Below are 24,757 nucleotides of genomic sequence, written 5' to 3'. Positions count from 1 at the left end.
TACTGCCTTGCCTTCCTCCAGATTTATGAGACCATTAAAAGACATGCATAGTGGCTTTGAGTGGCCTCACAGATATGGCTGGCAGGTTCGCACCACAACTGAGTACAAAAAGTGATGCAACAGCAGTACAAGCCTCTCATAAATTTGGCCCAAGATTTGGAGGCTTGTCTTCATGTTCTTTTTGAATAATACCTGTCAACCGTTTAACCAGCCAGAACAAAGACACATCAAACCAAACAAGTAGAAGAGTATTTGGACCTTAAGTTTATTTAACTTCTACATGGTAGCGTTATGGATTAATAGAAAACAGCATTTACAAATTCCACTGTCATAGATTGGTGTTTAGGGCCTTTGATGAGATCGCTGCTTACATGTTTTAGTCCCAATCAGAAAACTGAAGCTGATAGTCTTTTTTATGTTTTTGGGAGGACAGACCCGACCATATGGTTCAGTACTACTACTATGTTGTTGCCTATGACATGCACTCACAAAGGTTAATTTCAAAGAGTAAATCAGCAAAATATCACCAACACAATTAGAGTCAAGGGAAGAACCCAAGCAAAGGTGAGGAATAGTTAAGATGGAAATTACACAAGAAACCAAACTCTCTTGACCTGAGTAATGCAATCATCACAATAGCAGGCTCAGTGAAACTCATCTACACCTCTCCTAATCTCAGTCAGTCATCCTAGTGGCCATGCTTTCCAGGCTGGTGGACCTCGTGGCTAAGGAGATACGACCCTACTGGGTATCCTATTAACTTCCGAGAACTGTGAGCAGGGCTGCATGGAGTGACAGAAGGTTTCAGGTCTGCCGATGCAGGATGTCAGCTGCCTCCCAACCAGAAGCCTCTGAACTCAACATCAGATAAACATCAGCTTTCCACTCTTGCTGAGTGATGCCCAACTGACAGTACAGCATCGTGGGCTCAGGAAGCTCTAAAAAGCAACCACTACAGTGGAAACAAAAAAACAAATGTTACAGATGAATGCAAAGCCTGATCCACAACGGGGCTCCATGCCCATTGATGTATCCTGGGGAGTGCAAAGCCACAGTCTCTCAAGTCTCTAGAGTGGGTGGCTTGCCCACTGTGCCATCCTGGGGAGTGCAAAGCCACAGTCTCTCAAGTCTATACAGTGGGTGGTTTGCCCACTGCGCCATCCTGGGGAGTGCAAAGCCAGTCTCTCAAGTCTATACAGTGGGTGGGTTGCCCACTGCTGTATCCTGGGGAGTGCAAAGCCACAGTCTCTCAAGTGGATAACAGTCTCCACTGGTTCTGGAGGGGGACTGGTGCCCAGACTGGATGAGTCTCCACGTGAAAGTACATGTCCTGTCACTGTCCCAGCTGCACATGGGATAAGGATGCCTGATGTGGCGGTCCATTCATTCCTACACGGTGCATGCCCTGTTCAGCGGTGCTTTGCCATGGCGGTTCAGGACAGTTCAGCGGTGCTTTGCCATGGCAGTCTTTGCCCTTTTCAGCGGTGCTTTGCCATGGCGGTCTTTGCCCTGTTCAGCAGTGCTTTGACATGGCAGTTCAGGACAGTTCAGCGGTGCTTTGCCATGGCGGTCTTTGCCCTGTTCAGCGGTGCTTTGACATGGCGGTCTTTGTCCTGTTCAGCGGTGCTTTGACATGGCGGTTCAGGACAGTTCAGCGGTGCTTTGCCATGGCGGTCTTTGCCCTGTTCAGCGGTGCTTTGACATGGCGGTTCAGGACAGTTCAGCGGTGCTTTGCCATGGCGGTCTTTGCCCTGTTCAGCGGTGCTTTGACATGGCGGTTCAGGACAGTTCAGCGGTGCTTTGCCATGGCGGTCTTTGCCCTGTTCAGCGGTGCTTTGACATGGCGGTTCAGGACAGTTCAGCGGTGCTTTGCCATCGCGGTCATTGCTCTGTTCAGCGGTGCTTTGCCATGGCGGTCTTTGCCCTGTTCAGTGATGCTTTGACATGGCGGTTCAGGACAGTTCAGCAGTGCTTTGCCATGGCGGTCTTTGCCCTGTTCAGCGGTGCTTTGACATGGCGGTTCTGATACGGACATTGGTGTGTGGCATGACGATCTCCACACTGGACATTGGTGTGTGGCATGACGATCTCCACATTGGACATTGGTGTGTGGCATGACGATCTCTACACTGGGCATTGGTGTGTGGCATGACGATCTCTACACTGGGCATTGGTGTGTGGCATGACGTTCCATCATTGCCCAGCGGGGCTGTGGCATCCTGGCCCCTCCTGGCCTGTGACTCTGGCGGTAGTTTATGGACCAGTGACGATACTTGGGCCCTCCTGGGCTGTGACTCTGGCGGTGGTCTCTGGACCAGTAACGATACTTGTCCTGGCACAGTTACCCCACAATTCCATTGTACCAGTTTAGAGGTCAGGCTGCCGCCATTTCAGGGGCCCACATGGGTTAATTTCCTACTGCGTCACGCTTAGCTAGGCCTATACTCAACACACATACAGGAAGGCTTTTTTGTCTGGTGTAGTCTTGTGTGTAACAGTGGGTACATACCTGGATGAATATTGACTGGTTCTTCGTTGTTGTCCTTCTTAGGCACCATCAGCTGGGACATGTGAGAAGATGGCGGAATCCTCCGGTGTACCGACCGCTGGTGGACCTGTTGACAGTGGAAGAAAGACATATCATCGTCACCTACCGGTTTGACCGTGCCACAATCCAGGAACTATGTACCCAGTTGGAGCCTGACCTGATGTCACCAATCCACCATCTGACTGGAATCCTCCCTGACGTGCAGGTGCTGTCAGTGCTCCATTTCCTTGCAAGTGGGTCATTTCAGACAACAGTGGCATTGGCGTCAGGGATGTCCCAGCCTATGTTTTCCAACGTGTTGGCCAGAGTGTTGTCTGCCCTGCTGAAACACGTAAGGAGATACATCATTTTCCCTGAGGTGGCGGATTTGCCTACAGTGAAAGGTGACTTCTATGCCCTTGGACATATCCCGAACGTCATAGGTGCTATTGATGGGACCCATGTAGCTCTGGTCCCCCCTGCAGGAGTGAACAGGTGTACAGGAACAGGAAGAATTATCATTCGATGAATGTCCAGATGGTCTGTTTGGCAGACCAGTACATCTCCCAGGTAAATGCTATGTTCCCTGGCTCTGTGCATGATGCCTACATACTGCGGAATAGCAGCATCCCTGATATGATGGGTCAACTCCAGAGGCACCGTGTATGGCTATTTAGGGACTCTGGTTACCCCAAACTTTCCTGGCTATTGACCCCAGTGAGGAATCCCAGGACCAGGGCAGAGGAACGGTACAATGATGCTCATGGGCGGACTAGGAGGGTTATCGAACGCACCGTCGGCCTTCTTAAGGCCAGGTTCAGGTGCCTCCATATGACAGGTGGATCCCTATTCTACTCACTGAAGAAGGTGTGCGACATCATCATCGCCTGCTCCATGCTTCATAATTTAGCATTGCGACGCCAGGTGCCTTTTCTGCAGGAGGATGATCCAGATGACGGTGTTGTGGCAGCTGTGGAGCCTGTGGAGCGAGTGGACAGTGATGAGGATGAAGCTGAGGATGAAGAAAACGACAACAGGGAGTCAGTCATACAGCAATATTTCCAGTGACACACAGGTGAGAACATTTTCTGGTTTAACATTACATTAACTTTCACACGTCTAACTCTATCCTGTCCCTACATTTCACTCACTATTTGTTAATTGAGTTGTACCCTTCCATTTCAGTTTCACAAGTGTGGTAGCCTACGTGTCAACTGCTTGCATCCTTGAAGGGCTTGTGATGTGTGACATTGGTATGTTAGCCTTACAATGGGTAACCCATTATGACACTGTAATTGATAATACAAAGTTCCAAATCATAGACTGACTCCAGATTTTTTTGTGTTTCAAGGGTGTTTATTTAAGTGCTCAAGAAATGAAGAGAGGTTGTAAAATGGGGATGGGTGATGGTGGAGGAATGTCCATGGCAGAGTCCAGTCTATTAGTCTCACAGGTGCACTGCCCATCTGGGCATTGGAAGTGGAGCTGGGGCAGTTCCAATATGGACAGGGTGACAAAGTGGGACAGTGGGGGGACAATCAGGGTGGTCTTATTTCCTGGCGGGGGTCTTGGCATTTTGCTCTGTCCTGTTCCTGGTTCTCAGGGCCCGCTTGCGTGGTGGTTCTCCGTCTGCAGGGGGTGGGGTGCTGGTGTGGTGGTCCTGTGGCGGGGCGTCCTGTCCACTAGCGCCGGCGGAGGTGGTGGGCAGTTCGTCGTCCTGGCTAGTGTCAGGGGCCACTTGGAGTGCCACGGTGTCCCTCAGGGTCTTTTGTATGTCCGTCAGCACCCCTATGATGGTACCCAGGGCGGAGCTGATGGTCCTGAGCTCCTCCCTGAACCCCAAATACAGTTCGTCCTGCAGACGCAGGGTCTCCTGCAACTTGTCCAGGACCGTGGCCATCGTCTCCTGGGAGTGGTGGTATGCTCCCATGATGGAGGATAGGGCCTCGTGGAGAGTTGGTTCCCTTGGCCTGTCCTCCCTCTGTCAGTTTCCTGGTGTTCCTGTGCCTCCGTCCCCTGGATCGTGTGCCCACTACCACTTCCCCCAGGTCCCTGTTGTTGGGGTGGTGGGTTAGCCTGGGTGCCCTGTAGTGGTGGATACACCGCTGATTGACCTGTCCTGGGTAGGGAGGTTTGGGCCCGCTGGGTGGGTGCTGTGCTGGTGTTACCAGAGGGTGGCAGCTCAGTGTTGGGCTGTGGCTGGGCAAGGGGAACTGACTGTCCTGAGGCCCACGATGGTCCGGGCTGGTCATCAGGATCCAGTGGGGCAGAACTGCTGTCGTCACTGTGGGTCTCTTTTGGGGGTGGAGTGGTGTTGGCTGGACCCTCTGGTGTGGTGACGGTCCTTCGGGTTCCTGCAGGGGTATAGGAACAGGATTATTGCATCTGTGTGTGTCATGGTGTGCAATGGGTGGGTGAGTGTGTACCCCAGTGCAAGCATTCCTGTGTGGGGGTTGGGTGATGATGGTTGGGGGGATGTTCTGGGTATGTGCAGTGGGCATGCTTTAGTCAGGGGTGCTCATGCTTAGTTTTGTCATGCAGGGCTTGGTGTTGGGATGGGAGGTTGGTGTCATGGATAGATTAGTGAGGATTTGGGGTGATAGGGGAGGGTGTGAGGGTGGGGGTGTGTGATAGCATGCAGGTAGGGTGGGGGATGTGATAGTTAAGATATGACTTACCAGTGTCCCATCCTCCACCGACTCCTCCGAGGCCCTCAGGATGCAAGATGGTCGAGACTTGCTCCTCCCATGTTGTTAGTTGTGGGGGAGGAGGTGGGGGTCTGTCTCCAGTCCGCTGCACCGCGATGTTGTGCCGGGAGACCGTGGAATGCACCTTCCCCCATAGGTCGTTCCACCTCTTCCTGATGTCCTCCCTATTTCTTGGATGCTGTCCCACGGCGTTCACCCTGTCGACCATTCTGTGCCATAGCTCCATCTTCCTGGCTATTGATGTGTGCTGTACCTGTGAGCCAAATAGCTGTGGCTCTACCCGTACGATTTCCTCCACCATGACCCTGAGCTCCTCCTCGGAGAAGCGGGGGTGTCTTTGGCGTGACATGGGGTGGTGTGTGTGATGTGTGGGGTGGTGTATGTGTTGATGAGTGTGGTGAATGTAGTGGTATGTGGTGTTTTGTGCGTGGATGTAGTGTGGGTGATGGTGTTGTGTGCCTCTGTGTGATGGGGTTGTCAATAGCTGTGCTGCCTCTCTGGCCTTCTCTCAGAATTTCTGGTTGTAGGGGTTTGTGGGTGATGTGGGTGTGTGTTTTATATTGTGTTGGGTGTGTGGGAGTGTTGTTTGTATGTGTATCAGGTGTGTGTATTTGGAATTGTCCAATGTGGTGGTGTTTTGTATATGTGTGTATATTTTGAGCGCGGCGGTGTGTACCGCCAATGGAATACCGCGGTTGAGAGACTGCCGCGTGGATTTGTGGGTCGTAATAGCATGGGCGTGTTTCTGTTGGCGTGGAGGTGGAGGATGTGTTTCCGCCAGTTTATCGCTGACCTTTGGTGTGGCGGTGTTATGTGGGTGTCTGAATTTCGCCGGATTCCGTGATGTGTGTCATAATAGCTGTGGCGGTCTACCGCGACGGTGTATTGGCGGTCTTCTGCACGGCGGTAAGCGCCTTATACCGCCAATGTTGTAATGACCCCCTAAGTCTTTTCTAGCCATCTGTACAGCTGTTGTACTGTAAAACCCTGCAGTGAAATGTTCCCTGCATGTATCATTGGTGACTGTGAGGCGTTCATACTCATTGTTTGTGGAGTTAAAACCCCTAACCCTGCCTGACGCGTTGCTTCCAAGGGTGCTTCTACTGGGCTAAGGTCTATCAAGGACCTCGGCTTTTCAACGGCTTGTTCTCCTGGGGCCATTATCTGGGGAGTTCCTATAGACCCTCCTCTTATCGCATCTTGGGTCTATTACTCCCTGATCACATACGCCAGATTTGCCTTGTGCATACAATGGCACTGGTGGACCGACAGTAATAGGTAACAATATGGCAGCAGGTGTTTTACCTGGTCCCAAACTCCGTGGAGCAGTAACTCCATAGGTCTGTTCCAAAGTACCCGAGACAGGCACTAATGGAGGACCAGCTACTGGGTTGTACCCTGGTATCAGTTGTGGTTGCGGCTGGGACAGCAATTTCAGAGTTGACTCAATCTGCACCAACCTTGATTTCATATATATCGGGTCTGGCAGCACTATCAGATTCGTAGTAGTCTCAAGTACTGGAACGTCTGGGTAGATTCTCTGTATCTGCGGTGGAGGTTGCAACTGTATCTGCATGTCTGGTGCAGTGGGTACACTGACACCATTCTGTATCGAGGTCGTATCACTAGTCTGTACCGTATCAGCAACTCCCTTCTCCAGCGTCTGGTTCCCAGGATCCATACTAGTGCTTGGAGCACTATCGCTCACCGCATAAGGTGGCGGGCGATCATGTAAAAATCTGTCCATGAATTCCTCATCGTCTAAATCATCTTCCTCTTCCCAAGGTCTTCTATTCTCTTTAGATTTATTAGAGTCTTTATCTGTTTTACAGGAGGCTTTCTTTCCCTGTGTCTCTTCACCCTGTGCTATTGCTGGGAACAATTTTAATCCGTCAACAATTCCCCGTCTCCACATTTTGTTCTCGTTATCCCACCTATCTTCTGCATATGATTTTTCTGCCCTTTTTAGCCTTCTCTGAAACCTTTCTTGTCTATGTTTAAGAGCCATCAGATCCCAAATCGCTAAAGCCTCATGTTGAGCTGGCCTCGGAGGTGTTTTTTGTGTACTTAACATCCACCTTAAGTTCTCTAGCACCTTTGGATTGAACGCCCCATGTCCTGGGAATGCTAAGCATCCCTCTTTCTCTGTTAATTTGCGCAACTGTTTCATCCATAAACAAGGCGCAACACCCTTCTCTTCCATAACCATGTAAGCTGGAGTATCCTCGGGCGGTGTAGGCTCCCCATCAGTTGCCATAATATATGCATCTCCTTTCAGAGCGCTCTTAAATGCTTTGACAAAATTCATTTTGCGAATTTCTTTTATTTGTATTCAATCAGAAAGTGACTTAGTTCCCAGGACACTTTCTCAACCTATTGCCTCTCACAGACGGCAGCGAATCCGTGCGAGACCCCTCTCGACAACTGACCTCTCTCAGCGCGGCACCACTGACGTCACACTCACACACTGCAGCTGACAAAGTCTTGCGGCTTGTCCGCCTCTCACTGAATCCACGCAAACTAATGCAAAATTATTGCGAGCACCTTCAATCACAACACAAATCTGCCGGTTTACTACAGGAAGGGTAACACATTCTCTTCAGAACTTTACAGAGATTTCACTTGAAGCCTCAGCCGCTACTTTCTCCTTCTCAGCTCCCGCATACGCAAGCAGAATTCGACCCGCAAACTCTACTCTCGACTTGTCAATGGTTCGTCCTAGTGCACTTTAGAACTTGCCAAATCGCCATTGAAGGTTTCATACATACATTTCGACTCAAAACTTGACTTGTCAACCACGCCCGATTGACCTATTAAACCGCACAAATTACAACATAGACTCAAGTGTCTCCTACACTTGTCAATATACTCCGGAGTCTTAGACCACGATGGGTCCGTACATGAACAACCAACCACGTGGATAATTTTGAGCACAAAGCGCCACACTCACATGAAGTACGCTGACTTCCCTACTCTCATACTGCGGAGTATGCCCACTGCTACTAAAACAACATTTACCTGTCCTAGATACACGCAGATTTCACAATCACCTGCAAAAGGCATAAGCTGAACAAGCGCAAAAAACCCTATACCACACACATTATGACGCCAAGAACATTCCCAACTCAATTAGGCAGGCTCCAAGATCCCGGGAAAGTCATGGTGAATTTAGAAACCCATCATACCTCCAATTTGCATTATCACAGAAAAACAATTTAAACAATGATTCTCCGTCCTAGGGCCCCAAGGGGCTAAAACCGTCGCTCTGCTACCAGAACTGTTAACGCGTCCTTTTATGTTAATTTATTACACATTAGGACTCGTTTTAGGCCAATGAATCTTGTGACCCAGTTTAGAGACACCGTAGGACGAGATAGCTGATCAATATGTCAATCAATATATCAATAATGTCATCAATATTTATCACAACAATACACTTCACTTTGGTCAAAGACATTATTCGAATTGGTGACACAACCATGACCTTTCAGCCATGAATAACCACACCTTTTAATAGAATTTTATGAATTTTATTCCCTATTAGTTACAATCTACGAGCAAAAGGGTTAATCTCAATACCAAGAAGCATAATAGCATAGTCACGATGTGGCTTCATTAACGCGAGAATCACAAATATTAGAACATAACACTGTGTAAACATAGATTGAGATACAGAATGCTGAACACACGTCAATTCAACATAGCATAATGTCAGTCGTTTGTCTATTTGCGTCAGTTTAAGTGAACCCCTGTCCTAACCACTGATTAGCATTAGCATGTTGGGCTTCATGCAAAACAATTTAGAACACCAATTTGGAAAACATCTGACTATGGTCTCTATAAAAATTAAGCAGTTGGTACCTAGAAAGGAAAAGCAAACAGAGAAATTACAAATTGCATTGTCATAATTACCCTCCAAAGATTAAGACAGCACACAGGATCAGTCTTTGTCTTCAGGACATCAGTCAAAACGCCATCAGTCTAAGCTCAACTAAAAGGCATAGGGGACACTTCCCTCATAAGGAGGAGGAGTGTAAAATGGGCAGTCTATGGGTGAGGATGGTTTAATAAGTCTCAAAGTCACCAAACAGAGTGACAGAGTTTCTGGATAAAATCAATAGCATTCCCTACCTAGTTCTAATGACCCTTCTGTGACATGGGTTTTTATCCCTTTTTCGAAGTACATTCCCCCAAAATTCTATTGGACATTTACTATACCCCACTATCTTTAACATATCAAATTTAATATTAGGTAATCCCAATTGTCACCCCACATTAATTCATAGCACTTTGATTGGTCTCCATAATTGACGTCTTCGGAGGTGGCCCTTTGCGAGTCAGCACACTGGAAAAACAGAAAAATGCATTTAATATGAGAGCTGGGCAGCTAAAACCCACAGCTCACGCTAACTTAAGGCCTATGAGGATTTTCAATACAGATTCAGTAATGCAAATGTTAATCTAAGCTTAATTGAGCATAACATAACATTTTATTCATTATTATTAGTTTGCGTATACATTGATGGCCACCGTGGTCACAATTCAGGTGAACGTTTAAGCAAAATCGCTACTATTATAGTTTCTATGCGGCATCATTACACATTAATATAAAATTGTTTCATGTTATTATAGATTATATAAACTACGCTCTCTCACTATCAATACTACTACACTGCATCACTCTTTGCAAATACAAACCGATCATCGACAACGAGACCGCAAATCTGCTCTTAAAATCAGAACAAATGTACGTTCATACCTCTCAAGTGACAACATCTTACCTTTCCCTGAAACTGGGAGTTAGAGGAGGAACACATAAGGCAGTAATACTTGGATGCTACTGATATAGTGATTAAGCGATCGTGGTGGTAGGTTTTTTTAGACTCCTTGTCAAAGCTGCTGGTTCATTTTCAGAGCTGCTGCCAGAAATTGGACCAGCAGATCTTTTGTGTTATTCTTTTCCTTCTCTTCTTCTTTTTCACTTTACACCACTGTCCTAAATTACACGCTCCGTTTTTCACTGTTCTGTGCCTTGAAGTATAGAAACATTCTAACAGTTCTGGCGCAATTGTGAAACAAACTTACATCCTGAATTGTAGTTGTTAATAGTGGTGTCCGACATCCTTGAGTGGCCTGTAATTAACTCTAAAAAAATGACATTCCATCAAGTCATGGGAATACTGAATTTAGTTAACGCCAACCTTAAATGTCGTTTGCACTTCCAACTGTTTAGCACATCAGGTTTTGCAAATTAAGATTTCTTTTTCGACTAGTCATAAGAAACATTTTGGTGTGCTACAATTTACAGAAAGAACACGTTTCTTGAGTCTGTCACAAAATCGCAATCAGTGTAGGTTACTTAATTACACAAATGCATGTGCTAACAGTATACTTCAGCAGGGATGCATTTTCAAATGGCATCTCAAATTATTTTACAATTTTAAACTCTGGAATTTTTTCCTAGTGGCTGTACTTGTAATGGCTAAGTCTGGATGGAAATAGGCTGATAATTGCTGCTGGCCATGGGAATAAATCACCTTTGCAGACAGTAATTAATTCGGCAGATTCAGTTCCTGCAGATTTAATTAATCATGCATTATAAATATCAGCACTTTCTGACTGCAATCAACCTAAGCAATTAAACAAGCACTAAGTCAGGTGTTGTAGATCAGGAAGACTGGATGAATTACAAACTACTTGAACTTGAAAAAGAAAATGCCTAACTGTATTCACACTTTTTAAAAACACAGTGTTTTACCAAGCAAGCAGAGTAGGGTAAAATTACAAATATGTTGCAGAACATACACTTAAAAATGTTACCTATAATTCAATGATTTATTACCTGAAACTTACGACTGTGAGGCAAACAGTTCTTGGCTATCAATGCAGCTGATCTAGCCAAAACACACTTCCCTTGTCTTGGAGGCTACCACTGCATTTCCCATTTTTGAAAAACACTTGGTTGATCCCCTGTTCACAAGGTATCTATCAAAATGCCTGTTTTGTTCGGGCTTTAGGATATGCGCCATCATTTCAGGAAAACATTGAAAACAATTTTGTTTTAGCTTTTCAATTTTTGAAGTTTTGTGTTCTAACCTGCTTTTATTGCTTTTGAAGCACTTTATAAACATGATTGGAGTTTACTGATGCAAACTCTGGGGGATATTAAATTGGTTTCCATATAGTGTTGAACTACTAATTAGAGACAGTTTTTATAGTTTATGGAGAACAGCAGCTACATTACGATACTGACCACACGTTGAAATAAAGTACAATGGCCTGTAGCAAATAGAGGATGGTCACGAGCCTTATGTGCAATGGTTTGATAGTCATTACTGTGAACATCAGAGCAGGTACGAGCTGAAGCTTGATTCTAATCAAAACCAAAATACAATGATGAACGGAGTGTTGGTATTTTTCAAACACTCAACCCCAGTCACAGATCTGGGTTTAATCCATCGTTATTTTGCTCACCATCTCACCCCCGTTTGGATCCAGCATTGTGCAAATCAGTCATGACTTTGCGCTCTGTGTAAACAATGCAGCCTGAACTGACAAGCCAGGTGGACCGGAAAAAAAACAGCACGAGACCGGTTTCCATGTATCGCCCCTCACCAGCCAGGCTAGCTTGAATCCAGTGGTGCAGCAAGCAATGGACCCACTTCGGGGCATACCCTTGCCACTTAGGGCACACATAGCAAAACAAAAATGAAAAGATGGACGGAGTCTTTAATTTTTTTTATTTCTTTTTTTTAAACGCTCACCACCAGTCACAGATCTAGGTTTAATCTATGGTTATTTTGCTTGTCACGTCACTTCACTTTGGACCCAGCCATATGCAAATCAGTCTTGACCCTGCTCCCCATGGGAACAGTCCAGCCCAAACTGCCAAACCAGGCCCTCCCTGGACTGGAAAGAAGCATCCTGGGACCGGATTTAGGGTATCACCCATCATCAGCCAGGCTAGCTTGAATCCAGTGGTTCAGCGAGTAAGGGACCCTTCTATCATCCTTTTGGGTTGCAATTGATTCTAATCACCTTTAGATCATGAGTCATTTGAGTTAACCTCCAGTGATTGCACACATCTTTTATATATGAAGTATTTAGTGCAAGTTGAAGAGCCAAGGGGTCCCAAAAATAAGGACAGGCTGTCTCTAGTCATCATCTGTTCCCCTTTTGTTTTATTTTAACTACAAGTCTTTTTTTAGGGGAATGCCCAGGGTTTCCCACCAGAACAGGCTTCTTAACAATGTACTTGTCCAGTGTCATGAATATAGAAGCCCTGAATATGCTTACTGCATGATGGGGCTTTTCTGACCATTTCAAAATCCCTAAAAGAAGAAAAACTACGTGCAACCTGATTGCTGAGAAATCCATGTTAATATAATTAACCTTCCAGCTGTCTCTTTAGATCACAAGTTAGCTCCTGACACCTGCATCCTTTTCAAGGCACACCTTGTTTCTTCCCCTTGAGGTGCAGTAGTACATCCCGACCTCACCCTTCATGGAGTCCTCTCAGTTGTTGCAGCGGCATATGTCAGCCTATGGTCTGCAGGGTAAGAGTGAGCTGGTCTGGGAGGTTCTCATGTTAGTAATGCATTTTAAGTGTGGCCAGTGCCACAGTCAACATTTTGTGTGGGGCACAGAAGTTTGGCAAGAACAGTCATCTTTGCTGTGCACCTATTCAATATTACATTAAGTGTATTACATTACATTTAGCACACTGTCCTCTTCATATGCTCTTTATGACTCTTGTTTTTAGAATTCAGTGATTTCAGTTTTGAACCATTCGTTCTCCTTTATTATCTCAAACACTGCCCAATGAGGTTCTCTTTCCTTTCTTTCCCTTATCTGATGACAGAGGTTGGTAGCAGTGGGTAATCACCATAACTCACCTCATAAAGTTAACCAGTTTGGCATCCCTCTCAAATCTTACAATGAACATTTCTCTCGCTCACTTCGGGCCAGTCACTCACACAATGAAACACGTGCAAGTAACGTTGAAGTTTTCGAGAACATCTTGTGTGGGTACTAAACAGCATACATGATAGCCTGAGAAACAAAGTGTTCCTCTGTCGAAGGAAGACAGGGTATTTTCTGTGGTATCAGTAGCAGAGCAATAAAATTTAGTGACAGTAGATTCCTCTCAGTATGTCCAGGCAACATTATTGAGAAAAGGTAGTGGGATATGGAGAAGACAGAGGAGAGGGATTTACTGTAGACAATTTATTTCCTCCTTCTAGCCAGGAGAGAGGTAGTGAATCTTCACCAATCCACTGTCGTGTATATTGTGCCAGGTACATAGGAAAACCATTCTTGAGGAACTGGTACAGCAACTCACAAATCTCAGTTTCAGCCAAAAGAGCGCACAAGGCTGCCCGTTTACAATTTTCAGTAGATTTGTTTCCTCAATCACTGGTGCACTCATAGGTAGAGTCAGTACATTAAGGAGATGCTTCAATGGAGTTCCTTAATCTGGCACAATCAGTAAATAATAAGGTCACTCCTTGTTACTTGACAACCTCAAGTATTGAGGAGCATATATTCTCAGCTGACTTCCCTTTCCCATCTTTGCAGACCTTCCTACATCCCAGTAGAATCTTTAAAGAGCTAGCTTCCTTGCTTTCTTTGTAGAGTCCTAAGCTGCATTACAACTCCTTAGAGAAGGGTGAGATACTCTCTCATTCCACTTTTCTTGAAAATACTGAAATGCTGGGTACATGTTTAGCTAGCCTCTTTCAATGACGAAAATGATGTTTCTAACAAGTGCCAATTCAGACTCAGGTCATGTTTTAGCAGTGAAACCATATTTATTGCTAATGACATTTTTATGATATTGGATGCAGGAAATCTGGCAGCACTTATCCTACTCAACTTGGCAGTCTCCTTCAATATAGTTTATTATGCTAGTCTACTGAAAAAATTATTTACTATTAGTCTGAGAGACAGACAATTAGATGGTTTGAATCCTTTCTGGCAAAAGGACTACAGGCAGTCTAGATGTTAACTTTCAACTGTGATTTTAGATATGTTACCTCAGGGGCTGCATTCCACACCACACTTTTCAAAATATACATGGCTCCCCTGGTTGAACTGATTGTCTCGTTTGGCTTTCAGTTTTATGGATATGTGAATGTTAACCAAATAATCGTCCTTGTGGAGGCCACCATCTACCATCTCCAGGAGAAAGTTAAAGGCTGTTTGATTAAGGTAGCTTGCTGTATGAATGCAACATCTCTCCAGCTGCATTTAGATAAAACAGAGGTTTTGATTTTTGTTAATCCTTAGATGTGATCCTCTATTTGGTGGCCCCAGTCATTTGGAGAATGCCTGGAACAAACACCCACTGCTCATATTTTAGGAATGTATTTGATAACAAACTTTGATTTGACCATTAAATAATAAGTTGATGTCCACATGCTTCCTGCTCACAAAACAATTATAGAAGATCATCACTTTTATTCCACAATATACTCAACAGCCTCTGGTGGAAGCCTTCATTTAGGCAGATTGGTCTTTTGTGTTGTTTTTTATGTTGGACTTCTGGATTATTTCATAAAGAGGTTACAATTTATACAGAATACGATGGCCATGTTGATGTTTGGAAGGCTGTAAGTTGGACAGCACCTTGTCGCTATTTGGACACCTACACTAGAATCCTGTCAATAAAATGTGCAGTTCACAGCCCTTTGCATGGCCAGTGGGGCTTTCTATCCAGGAGAAAAGTCCTCATATCTCTCAGACATGTTTAAATAATACATTACTCCTTGTTTGACTTTGTTCTTTCTGCAGGGTTACTCCCAAACATTTTTCTGAATTTGTTTTTGTTTGTTTCAGGAATCTGTACATTTTACTACTGCTAACCATTGCTAAAGTGCCTGTGCTCACTCCCCAAAACATGGTAAAATTGGTTACACCTGACGGACATATTTAATTTACTTTTAAGTCCCTAGTACAATGATATGTCATATACCAAGGGTCTGTAAATCAAATGCTACTACTGGGTTTCCAGCTCTCATCGTGCCACCCACTTAGGTAGCCTATTAAAATGTGCCCTGGCTTGCCATTGCAGCATGTATGCAGTTTTAAACTGTCAATTCAACTTGGCAATATAACCCCCTTGCAAAGCCCTAAACTCCCCTTTTATTGCATATAGGTCATCTGTAAGGTAGGCTCTAGGTAGGCCTTAGAGCAGGGTGCATTTCAGGGGACAGATGATGGACGTGTAGTTTTAGGTTTTATATGTAATGGTAGTAAAAAACTCCTAAATTCATTTTTCACTACTGTGAGACCTACCTCTCCCATAGGATAATATTGGGTTACCCTACTACTTTTAGTAAGTGCTAATGTTTGATGGGAACAAGTTATGATTTCATGATTGATGTCTGAGAAATTGTCATTTTAATGTAAAGTTGAATTTTTAGTTACAGTTTTGAAAATGCCCTAACTATTTGGTGCCTGCAGCCTATTCCCGGGTCACATGACTGAAAATCCATTTAATCTTACAACGATTCCTGAGCACACTTGCTGGTACTGTGCTGCAAACCTGGGAGTGGGACTACATCCCCCAGTGTATCTGAGGTAAGAGGAGGTAGGAGTATCTTCCGGATGTGAAATCCCCACTAAGCATCTCGCAGCGTGAGTCCATTTCATCTTACAGCCATTTCTGACCACGCTTGCCGGTACTGTACTGCCAACACTGAGGTGGGTCTACGTCCACCAGTGTACCTGAGGCAAGAAGAGGTGGGAGGAGCCTCTGAAGTTTAAATCCCCTCCAAGTATCCCACAATGCTGGTCTGTTTCATCTTATGGCAATTTCTGGCTCACTTGCTGGTACTGTGCTGCTAACGGTGCGGTGGGACTTCCTCCCCCAGTGTACCTGAGGCGAGAGGTCATTTAATCTTATGGTGACTCCTGGCCACACTGCTGGTATTGTGCTGCTAACACTGGGGTGGGACTTTGTCCCTCAGTGTACCTGAGGTGAGAGGAGGTGGGAGGAGCCTCTGGAGTTGAAATCACCACCAACCATCCTGCAGCATAGGTCCATTTCATCTTACGGTGACTTCTGGCCATACTTGCTGGTACTGTGGTGCTAACATTCCTAATACTGAGGTGGGACTTTGTCCTCCATTGTAGCTGAGGCGAGGGGAGGTAGGAGGACCATCTGGAGTTTAAATCCCCTCCAAGTATCCCACAATGCTGGTCTGTTTCATCGTATGGCAGTTTCTGGCCACACATGCTTGTACTGTGCTGCTAACGGTGTGGTGGGACTACGAACCCCAGTGTACCTAAGGCAAGAGGAGGTGATAGAAGCCTTTGGAGTTTAAATCCCTGCCAAGCATCCCACAGCATGGGTCCATTTCATTTGATGGTGATTTCTCACCACGCTTGCTGATACTTTGGTGCTAACTCTGTGGTGGGACTACGTCCCCCAGTGTACTTCAGTCAATGGGAAGTGGGAGGAGCCACTGGAGTTTAAATCGCCACCAAGCATCCCGCTGCATGGGACATGTGCCGGATGCTCCCGGGCAAAGACCAGTCCAAGACAGGCCCATGTTTGCCTGTCATCACCCGGAAGAGGCTGGGATGAGCCACCCCTCTTCGAAGTGAGCTGTGGTACCACTAGTGGTAAGCTGATCAAGATGTTTCTATTTACTTATTTTGTATGGTTGTTCCTTGACATTTGATCTGCTCTCACTTTTAAACTCATGTTTGTGGAATTTTTACTATAATAGGCAAGCGGAAGGCCATGGAGGTTTCTATGCCTTTGAAGGGTGTTAAAAAGTCGAGGAAAGCTTTTGAAGGTAAAATTGACCTACCCTCTGCTCAAAGTACTAACAACACTCTAAAGGATATTGATAGTTTAATCGAGGAGGTTGAGGCAATTCTTAACAGGTATCTACCACTGCTAGTGGGCTTAAATCAAACAAAATACCTGCCAGGTTCAGGAAAAAGGAATTGCCTTTGAGAAAAGACCTGTCTTCAATTAGTAAACACATTTTGGATAAACCATCAACCACCAATAATGTTCAATGCTTTTCGGGGCCTCAGTGTTCTCCAGAAACAACTTCTTTTCAATATTCTACAGGAGAATGCATTGTAAATGATGCAGAGGCTTCTAGATACCCTCTTAGACCTGGAAGTAACATGATGCTTACTATTCCTTGCTCTATGAGATTTGGGCCACTAGAGCTATCGGACACAACTTCTATAACTCCTGATGAATTACCTGCCCCATGTGAGCTTTTGACCACTAAAGAGTTTGATATAAACTCACGGATGCCCCCACTTAGTGTTGATCTGACATCATTGCAACAAATTATGAATGATTATGGATGATAATAAAAGACTATTGATTTCACTTCTTGGGAAAATTACTGAGAGCCAGGGCAAATCAAGCGAGTGCAAGTCTGTGTGGTGGGGCTAGAGACTCATCCATGTATTTGCAGAATGGGTATAATTCCTATTGGAATAGAGAAATCTCAGCAGGCCTCTCCTGCACTACCCTCAGGGAATAATATTTCTAGTAAAGCCACTAATTCTTTCAGCTTGGCTACCAGAAGCATTTCAGTTTAGCGAGCACCAACAGCCCAAACCTAGGGGCATATTTATACTCCGTTTGCGCCGGCATTGCGTCGTTTTTTTTAACGCAATTTCGACGCAAAACTAACTCCATATTTATACTTTGGCGTTAGACGCGTCTAGAGCCAAAGTCCATGGAGTTAGCGTCATTTTTTAGCGTGGACACCTACTTTGCGTTAATGAGATGCAAGGTAGGCGTTCCCGTCTAAAAAATCGACTCCGAGGCATGTGTGTCGGATTTATACTCCCGGGCAAAAATCACGCCCGGGAGTGGGCGGGTCAAAAAAAATGACGTACGGCCGCTTTTGCGCCGTTATTTAGCGCCTGCAAAAGGCAGGCGTTAAGGGACCTGTGGGCTCTGAAGGAGCCCAGAGGTGCCCTCCCATGCCCCCAGGGACCCCCCCGTCACCCTTGCCCACCCCAGGAGGACACCCAAGGCTGGAGGGACCCATCCCAGGGACATTAAGGTAAGTTCAGGTAAGTATTTTTTTTATTTTGTTTTGTGGCATAGGGGGGCCTGATTTGTGCCCCCCTACATGCCACTATGCCCAATGACCATGCCCAGGGGACAGAAGTCCCCTGGGCATGGCCATTGGGCAAGGGGGCATGACTCCTGTCTTTGCTAAGACAGGAGTCATTTCTATGGGGGTTGGGAGTGAAAAAAAAATGGCGCAAATCGGGTTGAGGCGCAAAAATTGCCTCAACCTGACTTGCCCCATTTCTTGATGCCCAAGCTCCATTTTCCCCTACGCCAGCGCTGCCTGGTGTACGTCGTTTTTTTTAACGCACACCAGACGGCGCCGGCGGCTAACGTCGGCTAACGTCATTCAATAAATACGGCACCCGCATGGTGCTTCAGAATGGCGTTAGCCGGAGCTAATTTTTTTGACGCAAAACTGCGTTAGCGCAGTTTTGCGTCAAAAAGTATAAATATGAGCCCTAGAGTGCCACAATCTCAGCCTTGGGGTGCTGGCCCTCAAGAGTCATTTAATCCAAAGCTACAACACACTATTTCTTCAGTGGGAGCTCTAAAACTGGATCATTTGCATAATTCAACTTTTGGGTGTTCCAGTGTTCCAGACAATGAATCTGAATTTCAACCTTGCACTTATGGTGAAGGATCTTCAGACCCCAATCTGCACCTGCAAGCTATTGGAAGCTGGGGAAGAACTATTTATATGGTTAAGGTGCCTAAGTTACTTTCAGGTCTCATGAAAGCATGGATTCTTTTATCAATAAGGTTATACAGTGGCTGAGAACAAAGCAGAATTGCCTTTCAGTCATTAAATATGACATTGAATATGCAAGAAGATAAACCCCAGAAGGATCTGACCATGTCTTTATTTCTTTACTACTGAAGGACAATTTGTTAGTTATTAACCTTGATTTTTAACTGTGTTCCTGTAACCTTGGGATCACACTGCAAACTGATGTATGATTGAAACTTTTACCTCCTAAAGGTTTATCTTGTGTTATTTCCAGGAAGGATCTTGCCTTTGACACACATTGCACCCATTTATGGGTGGAGCTCTGACTCTGAAGAGGCTGTTGCATCACCAGCACCGGCATGCCAGCAAGACTCCACCCGTCGATTTACAAGCCATAATATGGCTTGGTGGAATCCTCCTGTCATGTTGGTGCTGGCAGTGCAAGACTGCCAGGACCCATCCCCTCCCAGATTACCTTCTTGACGGAAAAGGTAAGTGGTTAATCAAAAGGGGGGGGGTGTATGTGTATGTGGGGGTTTGTGTGCGTCTATGCTGAGGGGGGTGTAGTGTGAGTGCGTGTATGCTGAGGGGCCAAGAGAGTGGTGAATGCTTGCATGTATGTGATTTAATGTGAATGTTTGTGTGCTTGTATCTGCAAATGTATGGGAGATTCTGAGTGCGTGTGCACGAGCAAGTGGGGGTCTGTCTGCATGTTTGCGAGTAAGTGTGGGTGTCTGTGTGGATGTATCCATATGCCAAGGGGTGTGTATGTGAATGCATACGTGCGTGAAGACGTGGGGTAGGTGTTTGTAAGTGAGTGAACGGGTAGGGGGAGTGTGCATGTGTATGGATGTGCGGGGTTGCATGTGCCAGTGACGGGAATGGGGATTCCCGTCACCAGCTGCGTTTCCGCCGGGGTTTTTGTGGAGGGGTGACTGCCGCGGAAAGCTTGGTGGTCTGCAGCCTTGTAATTCGGCCAGCAGGCTGAGGCATGTCGCCGGGTTGGAGGTGCTCACCGCTGGCCGCGGCAGTGTGACCGCACCGGCGGGTCAGACGCCACTGTGATGTCTTGGCATCTACCAAGCACCACAACTCGTTATGTGGAGGTGTTTACCGCTGGGTCCGTGGTGGTAAGACCGCCACGGTGAGACTGGCAGTCTCCAACCTCGTAATGAGATCCATAATGTCTAACCCACACTTGTGCAAGGAAATTTAAGATTTGTTTGTGGCAACCTAGTATGTAAATCATGATACTTTAGATATTCTGATTCTTACCACTCATTAGACATTTTTTACTAAATTACAAGGTATTTTCTACAAAAGGGTGAACTCCTACAGAGCCAGCTGTAGTAAATAAAAAGTACCGGTATAATGCAGATTGCGCTGTGGCCAAATTGCTTTTGAAAACAGCTCTCAGGAAGTGTTTATTGGTTGAGATAAGAGAGGCTAGAGTGAAGTATAGAAGCACTCTTGCCCAGGACAAGAGGACTTGGAAGGATAATAACTGGCAGGATCTACTTACAACAATAAAGCAAAATGACAATGGGTCTTTCTGGAAGATTCTCTTATATGGCAACTGTGATAATGTGAGATCTTATCACCATTATATACAACCAGAGAGATGGGTTACCCATTTTACCAACCTATATGCTCCACCCGCTGTCAACCGTAGTGCTGATGAATCCCCTATGCTTATGATCCCAAAACATCCTATGAGTAAGGATGAGAATGTAGAAGCAGGAGATACTAGGAATTTAGTGCACTTTTCTATAGATGAAACAAGCAAAGCTATAGCATTGCTAAAACCAGCCAAAGCTTGTGGCCCAACAAAATTCCAGGACATCGGTATAAATCCGAACAATTAAAATGGGTCAGTTACAGCAATTTGATCTGTAGCAGCTGGGGGTACCATACCAGACACATGGAGAGAGGCTAAAATTATACCAGTACCCAAAAAGGGCGACCGAAATACCCCCTCAAACTACAGGCCAATCAGCTTTATTCACAATCTGCAACACATTTTTGCTAAACAGGTTCTCAAAAGGTTGTTGTTATGGGTTGAAACGAATTGTGCAGTGTCTTTCCTTCAAGCCTGTCTTACAGCAAAAAGTAATACATCTGATCAAGAACTTCTTCTGGTCCTTCTGTATTGGAAGTTTGTATTGCTTGCCAAACAAAAATTGTATGTGGCCTTTGTCGATTTAAGGGCCGACTTGATTTGGTTCCCAGGGGAAAACTTTGGGAGGCCTCATGTAGTATGGGTATTCCTAGAAACCTGGTCTCTTAAATAACATGGTTGCATGAGTTTACTTACACTCAGGTTCAGTGGGGCAGTCTAGGGAAACTAACCAATCACCTTTTGATCCACTGAGGCATCAGGCAAGGATGCGTTCTGGCACCTACTTTGTTTACATTGTATATAAATGAGGTAGTCCAATTGATGCTTGCATGCCAGAACGATGTGCCAACGTTAAACAGCAAAATGATCCCCGTACTGCTTTATGCCAATGATCCTTTCTTGTTTTTAAAGACTCCAATGGGTCTCCAAACCCTTACAGATGTTAGATGTTCTGCAAGTCAAGAGATTTGGACTTGAATCATTCCAAAACCAAGTTTTTGGTTTTCAGTCTGTGACAGTTGTACAATTACAGTGGATAATGCACCTTTGGAAAGAGTCCATTCTGTAGACTACCTAGGTGTTAGGGTTTCTGATAGATTTCATTGGGAAAACCAAAACCTCAAAAGTTCCTTTCTCATCCAGCATAGGGCTAATGGTATTCTGCGCTTTTGAAGGGGCACTAGCTGAGGGTGGTATCCCCTGCCCTTGAGCTCTATGAAGCAAAAGTGCAGAGTCCACTACCTTCGGAGCAGAGGTGTGGGGTTATGCTAATGTACAAAGACTAAATGTAGCGGAAAATACTTTTTGCTAGATCTTTACTTCCATTTCCAGCCAGTACCTCTCTAATCCTAATTTGCTTTAATCTAGGCTTAAACCGGATTCACAATTTGGTAGCCCTGGTACCATTGATATATTGGGTTCGTCTCTGGGCTATTCATGTACTTAGTGAATACAGAGACTCTCTCAGGGACCTATGGGGCAGACAAAATGTATCCACAGTCCTATGGCTGAAATTTGTCTCCCTGTGGCTACTGGGATAATTTTAGTAGAATCAGTAAATTGCAGGTTAATAATGTGAAATCTTGCTATTGAGCACACATCTGTGAAACTTATGCTGCTAGTATTTTGAATGGGGGCCTCTCCAATCAGTTCCTTGAGCTTAAATTGACTTCTTATTTCAAGCCTTTCTTGGATCTAATCTCTTTACTCCTTTATGTACGTTTTCCTTTTCGACCATGGCTCATACCCAGATTTGATAATTATTTTAGGTGCTTACTTTATTCATTATCTAGATTTGTATTTTCTAGAGCTGAAAAGTTTGGGCTTGACCATTTTAACCTGCAATATAAGATCCCCAAATGTAAAGTGATTGCAGGAAGTACGAACTGGTTTAGTCAAGTGGTATGGCTATCTTGTTTAACTGCTTGCTTGTTTTCATTCATTTATGTATTTTTATTGATTCAATCTAATGTTTTTTATGTGTATGCTTGGATGGCATACTAAATGACTGAATGAAGCTTTGATTGACTGGGTGTAGTTGGCAGTTGGACTTGGTATAGTCCTACCAGACAGCCACATAATAGAGGAATTATGTGTACCTGATTGAGGGATCACTGGCAGGAGGGTGGGGTGGAGCTGGACACATGCAAATCAATAGGCTGTGCCATGCCTTCAAACAAAGAGCTTGACACCAGCACATTATGCCTGGAGGCAGGAAACTTCAAGCACTGCAAATAAAACAACATTTCTAGAAACTTCTACGATTTCAAAGAAGGGGCCAGATATTTAAAATGGGATACTCACACCCACAATTCAGGAGGACTCTCAGAGGACTGTCTGCTGCTATGGCTTGATGTATAGTTGAGAAGACTTCTTCGCTGTACTTGGAAGGAGTGTGCTACTGCCTGAAACATGCTAGGAATCCTCAGAGGCCTGTCCTGCTGCATGAACCCTGTTCCACCTCTTGAACCCAGTACAACCAGAGTGACTTCAAGGGCTAATTGGCTCACCTTCTGATCAGATCCACAGGGACAAACAAAAGGCTTCCTGTATCTTAAGCCTGTACCTACACTCAGGCTAAATGAGTCCTAACCCTCCAAGTGGTGTCTCCCCAGTCCGGGACCTTTTGACGTAGTGCCAAATGTGCCAAGATAGCCAAATTTCAAAACTTGGGACTTAGAAAGTTTTGCCTAAAAACTGCTCCGAGAACCAAAAGGAGACCAGGGCCAACCTTTTTGACTATAAACCTAAGGTGTATTGCCAGTTGACCTGACTTAGCGACAACTCCTACTACATTCTTCTCTCCAGCAGCAAATCCAATTTAATGGTCTTTCATAGAAGGGGTATCCAGCTTTGTGGAGCCCTCAGCAGCTGTAGCTTTGTCCCAATAGAGGTTTTTGACTTCCAAAAAAGGGACTAAGTCTGAATGTGGAAATCTTTCCTGTGATTTAATTTACGCTTCCTTCTCGGACACCGCCTGCAGCCTTACCTCACTTACCTGAACTTCTACCCTTCAGAGAATTTTTTAAATTTCTTCTAAGTCCAAAGGTAAGTGCTGAGTGGGTCTAATCCACTTTTTGTATTCGACTCGTGCTCTATCATGGTTGGCCATATTTTTTACTTTGAATTTGGAGCTTTGATCTTTAGGCACTATTTTTTACCTTAAACTTTAAAAATGCATAACTCCAGTTCTGTTAATTGGATTGGATAAGTTCAGCCTGACTGCTTTTATGCCAAGCTTTTGGACGGTTAAGTATAGGTTAACTTAGTGACTTATGTGGTTGACCCTTACAGGTTTAGTGATGTTGCTTAAGTAGGGTTAACACCCCAGTCAAACAACAGCACCATTTATTACACTCTAATACCTCTTCATTCAACCTCTGCTTGTTTGATTGCATACTAAAATATCAGGGAGCAAGATTGGGAAAACAGGTTTTCTCTATGCTCACAGCCCAAGCATGGAACAAACTATCACCTGACCTATGCTTAGAGCCAAATATTTAAAAAATGTGCACGGCTTTTGAAAATGTACTTACTCATATAAGCTTCATCTGGAACAATTGAGTATGAGAACTGATGTACAGAGTGTATTAGCTTGTTAGTGCCAGGGAACCCTTGGGTAATTGGACACTCTATAAAACTGATAATTAAAATGCAATACCACATACTGGGGAGTTATAAGTAGACTAAGTATGCTAATTAGGAGTAAGCCGATATACCTTTTTTTTAAGGAGAGCTCAACTACTTTAGCTCTGGTAAGCAGTGGTAAACAGCATAGAGAGAGTCCTAATGCCACCAAAACTAAATTCAGAAAACAGGTAGAGTGAAGACAAAAAGTATGGAGTGAGCCTGCAGAGAGGGCAAAGTCCAATATGACCCCAGCCAAAAGACAGGGTGGACTAATTAGTATCCTTGTAGGCTTCCTTGCTTAGGTGATAGAACATGGACAATGGGCCTTTTCTGCAGTGGCACCTATCAGCTCTATGCCCCATTGAACCTACTTGGATCTATCTGTCACCACTCTCCTGAGTCACTAGACTGACCAATGGGGAACCATTCTCCTTTCCAATAGACTTTTTCTGTGAAGCATCTAACCTTAATTTGCTCAAAGAAG

The 24,757-nt window shown here is 45.0% G+C and overlaps 1 long non-coding RNA gene across 1 annotated transcript in view; it reads right to left on the bottom strand.

The window, feature by feature from the left end:
* Positions 1 to 9,542: 9,542 nt before the first annotated feature.
* The window catches only part of LOC138249185 (uncharacterized), a 599,643-nt gene continuing 584,428 nt past the window's right edge, over positions 9,543 to 24,757 (bottom strand). Inside the window, exon 5 of the long non-coding RNA XR_011194766.1 lies at positions 9,543 to 9,580. This is a non-coding gene — a long non-coding RNA (uncharacterized lncRNA). The remainder of the gene's footprint in view (positions 9,581 to 24,757) is intronic.

Source organism: Pleurodeles waltl, chromosome 8, assembly GCF_031143425.1.
Source record: "Pleurodeles waltl isolate 20211129_DDA chromosome 8, aPleWal1.hap1.20221129, whole genome shotgun sequence".
In the NCBI taxonomy this organism is placed as follows: domain Eukaryota; kingdom Metazoa; phylum Chordata; class Amphibia; order Caudata; family Salamandridae; genus Pleurodeles; species Pleurodeles waltl.
This window is presented reverse-complemented; position numbering and strand designations above follow the sequence as displayed.